This window comes from Brassica oleracea, unplaced genomic scaffold, assembly GCF_000695525.1.
Source record: "Brassica oleracea var. oleracea cultivar TO1000 unplaced genomic scaffold, BOL UnpScaffold00898, whole genome shotgun sequence".
Taxonomy (NCBI): Eukaryota; Viridiplantae; Streptophyta; class Magnoliopsida; order Brassicales; family Brassicaceae; genus Brassica; species Brassica oleracea.
In genome coordinates this window covers 9,734-17,777 of record NW_013617508.1, presented here as the reverse complement: position 1 = coordinate 17,777, position 8,044 = coordinate 9,734, and the positions used below count along the sequence as shown (strand labels likewise).

The 8,044-nt window shown below is 36.8% G+C and overlaps 1 long non-coding RNA gene across 1 annotated transcript; it reads left to right on the top strand.

Moving 5' to 3' along the window:
* Window positions 1-574: 574 nt before the first annotated feature.
* On the top strand, window positions 575-3,524 carry LOC106320375. The gene is made up of 4 exons (XR_001265779.1): window positions 575-2,328; window positions 2,412-2,989; window positions 3,063-3,116; window positions 3,206-3,524. It is a non-coding gene; the product is annotated as an uncharacterized LOC106320375 (long non-coding RNA).
* Window positions 3,525-8,044: the final 4,520 nt, after the last annotated feature.

Below are 8,044 nucleotides of genomic sequence, written 5' to 3'. Positions count from 1 at the left end.
GGTTACTTATGTCTGTGGGGATGGTTGGTTGAATGACTAAGTACCTAGGGGAGCTGTTTGGTGCAGGAGTGAAGATAAGGACCTTAAGTAAGATCATTGAGTGATCGTGGTCCAGCTGTCAAGCAAGAGCAATTCGAGTCAATGGAGGACCGATGAGCTAATAAGCTCCGTAGATGTGGCAAAGGTATGATCTAGCATTTACTTATGTAGATCTAGATAGAATGGTTTAGGGGAATGGAACCTCAGGATCGTATGACTTGGTTTGGGTTTAGGATTGACCTTTAAGCTAATCGGTAGTTGTGTAAACTGACCAAGGCTAAGGTTTTTCGACCAGACAAGTGTTAGATTGGTTTTAGACCAATGGTTAATTAGAGAATAATCCGCTGCGTATCTGTTGAAAGGATCTAGGCTATAAAGGACTAGGAAAGTCTTTAGCTAAGGTCTAAGTTAGCCCTCGCCTTTAGGCGATATTATAATTAAAGGGCGAAAATTAAGAGGTTCGGTCAGGAAGTGGACCGAGCGACGTAAGGCTTCGACCGCGGCCTAGTCGGCCGGATCGGGGTGTTACAAACTTTCCAAGAGGTTTTTGGTGGTTTTTCTTAGGATAAAAGATAATCAGCCTCCAATGGCTTACAAAAGGTACTTAAACATAGGTTTAGAAAGTGTAAAATGTACATAACGAAATGACCAAAAAGCCCTTGATAAATCATAAGTTCGACCAAACAGACGACGCGCAGCGACCTCGGGTGGTCGCTCCAACACGTCGCTACGGGCTTCGGGAGTGACCTGGGGTGGTCGCTCTGGCAGGTCACTCCGGATCCATCTTTTGTATCTCAAGACGAAAAAGGGCGAGCGACTTCGTGGCGTCGCTCCGGTAAGGTCGCTCTGAGAGGTAGGGCACAGCGACTTCGTGGCGTCGCTCCGGTCGCTCCCATGCCCTTCTCGTCCAATGATCACCTTTATCACCTCTTTTGAGCTCCAAATGCACCCAAATGTCTCCGAGAATTCCATGTGGTACTCCAATACCTAATAAAGACTCATGTATGCAAAATGCAACATAAATATAGCTAAATCCTAGTTTATATGACCAAAATGCACTTAGGTGAATGGATAAAATAATGAAAATATGCAAGATATCACAATCTCTCTCGGAGAGACTCTCATGCATCACAAAGTTTCTTCTCTATCCTCTGTTTTGTACTAACAAAGAAAAAGACAGATAGCGTCTTAACTGAGGAAAACATGGGTAACACTTATAGATGTTCCCAATTTAATTAATCTCAAAACTTCGAACTCATACTATTCATTCTAAAATGACGAACACACATCATTCAAAATAGAGTAGATAGTACTTTTAAATATTAAGTTTCTTGGAAGAGTAATAAGGTTGTCAAGCGACCAAGAATATTTCTCAAAACCATAAGCTATTGCTCACCTTATTTTAGGCTGCTCTTATCATATTTATAATTTTTCTTTGGGATCCTTTCTTTAGTCCCTATCTAGTATATCTCGTTTTTGTGAAAGACAGTTCTTCATATGAGATACTCAATATAGTTCATGAGATTTAAGTTGTTCTACTAATTTAATAACTGTTAATGTAAATGATTACCATCTGATAACTTTCTATGTGGTGGAAAGCTGCTGATGAGAAACTTTTTCATGTTATAACCTGATTCCGTGAGCTTTCATTGGTTTGTTCTCTGGGTCATGATTTCTGGATTCTGACTTCATTGTGTCTTATCCGCATTATACACAAAAGTGGTTGAGAAAGATGGAAGTTGCATATAGACATGAGTTTGGTGCGTACTTTAAAACAAAGGTTATACATGTAGTACCTTTGTCCCTTACCCAATATAGAAACATTTCTAGTATGCTTTCGACAAAGCCAATGGTAAGTGGGCAGCTTGATTTAAAGTGGTGCAAAGTAGTTGAGGTATTTTTTTTTGTGAACCAAAGTAGTTGAGGGTTTCTAGGAACGCATGATCCCTTAAGATTAGTAGATATTACTTTTGTCCAATGAAAACTATAATTAAATATGAGGAAATCTGAGCTCAAATTATTCCCATAAGAAAGCGTTTCAAGTGAGCGGGTCAGTCTGCGATGTAATAACTTCACGTTCCGAGAGAGAAACACTCGAGGAAATTGTTCAGCTATTGAGTATGGGAGGAAGCTTGGCTTTCAGCTATTGAGTATGGGCCTTCAGCTATTGAGTATGGGAGGAAGCTTGGCTTGAATGGTGATGATGATGTTACCAAGAAGGACGACACTTCTTCTACCTCCTTTTATGTTGAAGATGATGCCAACGGTTTCACACCAAGAAGCTTTCCTGTGAGTTCGTTCTTAAGACATTTACTTATAAAATATATTTTTCTTCATTTCCTTGTCTAACTTCACTTTATTGTCTGACAAAGGTGTGTGATGGCCGGCACTCGGAGCTTTTATTCCTTTAGATTGGAATCTCATTTACCAGATGAGATTGAAGCTTGATTTGTCTTTGATGGAGCATTATGAACGCCACTGTCCTCCTCCTGAAAGAAGGTTTAACTGCTTGATTCCTCCTCCTCCTGGTTATAAGGTGAGTTTCATTTCTTCTACTCTGTTGGTCTTGACAAGACGAGGAGGATCTCAGAATATGGAGGGAAATGAGTGCTCTTGTGGAGCGTATGTGTTGGACGATAGCTGCTAAAAGGAACCAAACTGTGATTTGGCAGAAACCAATGACAAACGATTGCAGCGCAGAGGATTTGTTGTTGGAGATGGATCGTATACTAAGGCCAAGCGGGTTCATACTCATAAGGGATAAACAATCTGTAGTTGATCTTGTGAAGAGGTATCTCATGGCTTTGCATTGGGAAGCAGTTGATTAGCTCACTATAAATCTGCCACTCAAAAACTACGTTGCAAAGGAACAAAATAAATTAGTCTACCGTCCTAAAATTCACCGGGTAACATGCAGCCGTCCAAATATCTATGGTCAATTCCTAAAAAGGTATTCTACAACTCGAGATCCATCTTTTTGCAAGCCCACTTTTTATGTTTGACCATGATTTGTTTTCCTAAAGGAATTCTAAAGCACATGGGATGATGATAAAACTTCATTCTCTTTGTATGTTGGTGTAAGTAATTTTTATATATTAATATATAGTTTATATTATACTTTTATTATACTTCCGATATCTAAACGTTGTCGTAAAATACGTTTCAGATATCCCAAAAGATTGAGAATCGTCGAGAGACTAAAGTCAGTCAGTGGCATCAATATAACAATATGATGACATTTACACACAGAGAACAACATTCAGTCAATATCCTTTATGACCGAGGTAAATCCAAGTTTATGGATTGGATGGAGAATAACAAACTACATTCTGAAGGTGTAAATCTAAAGTCTTCATATTGCTGTGCCATTCGTAACTTTGTTTGGGATCCAAAAGCTAAAACATGGAAACCGAATTTTAAGATTTGAAGATTACTATCAGATGTTTATGTCTTTGTCGTAATTTTCTTTTTATGTTTAATTTTTCGATAAGATTTTGTTTAGTTTTTCTTTCTTGACAACAATATCTAAACCATTTTTTTGTTTAATTCTTTCGGCTTTTTTAGTTTTTAATATTAGAATTCTTTATTTGGATTACTTATAATCCATTTTAAAAAAAAAATCTACATTATATTTGTATCATTTCCTTTTATTTAACACCTAATAAATAGTTGGGAAAATGAGATTATATAACTTGACCTTCTATTTATGTAAATTGTGGAAGATAGTTTAATTAAATTGTTAATAATGAATAGTTACATGTCTTTCAAGGCAAAATGCTTGCAAAACAAGCAAAATATTTTAACCTAAGGAAAACTTAAACATAACGACTCTTCTTTTTTTCCTCGGCTATAACGACATACTCTAATTTTTTTCTTAATAAAAGATCATATAACGACTTATGATGTATCAAATTTCGAAAATTGGAACAATTTTTCTTGTCACGATACTGAATATATTCCAAGATACCTGACCATATTACATACCTTTTTCGTTAAGTTGTATTACCTTAACCAATATTATTGCATTTTTTATTACCTTCCAAAAAGTAAAAACTATTATACGAAATTAAACCAATGTTCCAATACATAGGAGGATCTCCGCTCGAAAAGTGTAATAATTGTTGCAGTCAGAAATGAATAATATTGATATAATAAAAGAAAAACAAATACTTGACCAATACTCATATCCTTATTCTTTTCATCTTACATATTTGAATATTTTGTTGCTGAAACTTTTGTATATACTTAATTTTATATCATAAAGAGAGTTATTAGTGAATCAATTATATGCCTTATATGTACAACACTTGAAGGTACCAACTATATAAAATATTATATATTTCAGAGCTCATTCATATAACACAGACTCAGAATTCAAATATATTGTACATATAAGACATTTTTTAAAATTAGAGAATGTTAGAGTCAAAGTGGTATATCCTACAAAGTTTTTGAACAGTGTTAAAGTTCCTGACTTACTAGACACTATTTGAAGCTCAAGGTTGGTGCTCTTATCATGTGTCTTCATAACATTGATGCTGCAGATGGTTTATGTAATGGTACTAGGCTAATTGTTACTCAGTTATTGCCACATGTGATACAAGGTAGAATTATAACAGGAAACAATATTACCACAGAGCCAGTTTGGATTCCGAGAATGTTTGTCACACCACCTGACACAAAGTTTCCCTTTAGAATGAGTCGAAAACAGTTTCTAGTTACATTGGCTTTTGCGATGACTATCAATAAAAGTCAAAGTCAATCGCTGCAAAATTTTGGTTTGTTTCTACCTAGACTAGTGTTTTCTCATGGGCATATGTTGCACTTTCAAGAGTAAAGTCGAGATCTAGATCAAAAATTCTAATGACGGATAAGCAAGGGAAGTTGCAGACAAAATCAATGAATGTTGTCTACAAACAAGTTTTTCAGAATATTTTATAGTTAATGGTACGCAATTTTAGTGTATTTTAAATTCGATAAAAAATTAAATTAATAAATTTTTATATTTGTTTGTTTCTTCTATTAAAAAAAAAATAGCATAGACAAAAGACCGGTTGTAGTTGACTACAAACCAGTTTTCGAACTATTTCGGTAATGATATGTATTTAATATTATTTTATGTTCAATAAAATTAGAAATTTAGAAATCTATTAATTATTTTATATCATACCATTGCTAACAAAATTTAATACTTTTTTGCAGGTTTCTATGGGATGTTTTTTTAATCAAGAATTGTACTTCTTTATTTATATTACTTATAGATTATATTTCAAATTTTTTATCATATTGTATTTTAATATGTCACTGTTTTAACAAAAATACAAAAACATAAATATAATATTTCACCTAAAATATACAATTACATCATATGTATAACACAATTTCACTTAGTGGTAGTATAAAATATGTGACTTCTAAACTTAAACACTATTAATTTTTCTATATTTTGAAGATTTTTTTGTCCGCACAAGATGCGCATCACCTAGTTGTCTTTATTTGATGGCAAGCTCGACGTTCTTGTAAGTAAAATTTAAAGTCAAAAGATAACATTAAAAAACTTGGAGAGCAATTGTATAAGTCTTTTGTCGTATGTAAATTATCTAAATGTATTCTATAAGTTTATAGAAAATTCCAGAGAATGTAGAAAAGGATGGAATGATATAGGGAGTTAATCTCAGCTGTTAAATCGGTTAAATTTCCACCATTGTCGGTGATAAAGTTTTCAAAGCATACGGCTACATTAGATTTCTACCACACATACAAACTCACCCCATTAGTGCATACCTTCTTTCTTTTTTGGTTGTGCTCAAGAAATTTTATTAGCCTGGTTTGATTAAACCGGGTGCAATACAAAGTTTCTAAGAGTTTGTTTAGCGCTACCATCTTTGAATTTTAGAAATTCTCGAGAAGATGAAAGGAGATGAATATCTGAGAAAATTCCATAGAAGTCTGAAGAGTTTGATTTTCCCGCAATCTATGTCACCAGTTGCAGAGAGTCCGATTCGAAGATCACCTTTCTCAATTGCAGAGCAATTGCATGTTCCATCGCTGAACGCAATGCTAGTCCTTCCGCCACAAGAGACGAGATCACAAATGCACAAGATTCACTGTGAGAATTGAACCTCTCACCATAAGTATCCGAGAAACTCCAAGCAAGACCAGCCGCTTTGAGATCGCTCTTCCACGCCGCATCGGACCTGCATAAGACATCAGAGCCAGGGGTATTACGGATGCATGGAATGGTCCGGTTAACCGTCGGTAAGATTGACTGGGCTGCTTTTCATTCTTTAGCATCACATATCGCTTTATGGACAGTTTCCTGGGCTGAGAATTCACGCTTTTGGAAAATAAGTAGGTTCCTAGCTGTCTAGAGAGAGAGAGAGGAGATGATCCACGGAGCGAAGGGGCAATCACTAAGCCCGACAGGGGGGGGGGGGGGGGAGGACAACAACTTTCATAGCTAGCTTCCAGCCAGCTTCAACGGATACTACTTGCATAGGGTTGAGGCCTACTGATACAGGTACAAGTTCCCACACCTTTTGCGCATAAGGACATTGATAGAATAGGTGGAGAATTGATTTTGAACCCTCACATCCTAGCGATTATGAGTTCTCCTACTGGTAAAGAGCTGTGTTTGATCTTCCAAATGAGAAGTTTTAGCTTAAAAGCCATTTGGACTTTCCAAACATCAGATAACCAATCTTGTTGGGTTTGGGGTGGTGCTGGTACCTCTGGGTGGTTCTTTTCTAGCGCTCCATAGTAGCCAGTTTTAGCTGTGTATACCCATGAGCTTTGATTAAGTCATATTCTTCTGTCAGGGCCCCGCATTTGCTTGGTTTGATAGACAAGATTGTTCCTAGCAGGAGAAGAAATAATTTTTCAACTGTTTGAGTGTCTCATTCTGTTTATTGGTCCTTGAATAGTTCTGAGTCTCTTAGATCAGTAGAAAGCATAGGGGCATGACCCATAGGGCATTCCTTCCTGTTAGTGGAGAGCCAAGGGTCCTTCCACGCAAGGACTTATTTTCCGTTACCAATAGCCCACCTAAGGTGATCAGTTAGTAGGTCTCTACCTATTAGAATCCATCTCCAGCTGTGAGAGCATGAAGATGGTGTCTTAACTTGAAGAAAGTCTTGGTTATGGAAGTACTTGCCGGAAAGAACACGAGCTAGTAGGCAGGAGGGGTTAGACATAATACGCCAACTGATCTTAGCCAGAAGTGCATCATTAAAAATTTGGATGTTTCTAAAGCCCAATCCTCCATCTTTCTTTGATTTCATCATTGTGTTCGAAGAAATCAAAGCTATTCCTCGCTGTCTCTCTTTAGAGTCCCACCAAAAATCGAGTCAAGGCTGATTGGATCCGCTTGCATAGATATTGGGGGAGTTTGAAACACTGCATTGTGTGGTTGGGAATGGCAGCAAGAACTGCTTTGAGAAGGCTCAATTTCCCAGAGGGAGATAGGTGTCTGGTGGACCAGCTAACAGCTTTGGTTTTGATTTTTTTCCACTATGGAGTTAAAGAGATCTTTTTTTTTCCTACCAAAATGTTCGGGGAGGCCCAAATACTTCTCCACTCCTCCTTATTTATGGATTCTCAAGTCGTTTTTAATTTGTCCTTTAAGTCTTGCGGAGCTCTGTTAGAAAACATGATACTAGATTTTAGAGGATTGATGCATTGACCAAACGCCAGTTCATGCAGGGAGAGTATTTCTTAAAGGGTCGAAACACTGGTGGAGTTAGTTCTGCAAAAGAATAGAGTATCATCCGCAAAGAGCAGGTGGTTGATTCTCGGACTGTTAGTAGCCACCCTAATTCCCATTAGCTTCTTTTCTTCTTGGGCTACTCTGCAGAGGCCATACATCACTTCAATGTAAAGAATAAAGATGTAGGGAGATAAGAGATTTCCTTGTCTGATTCCATGCTGGAGGTTAACACTGCCTTGAGCTGATCCGTTTATAAGGAAGGTATATGAGACCGTCTTGATACACTGCATGATCAGGTTA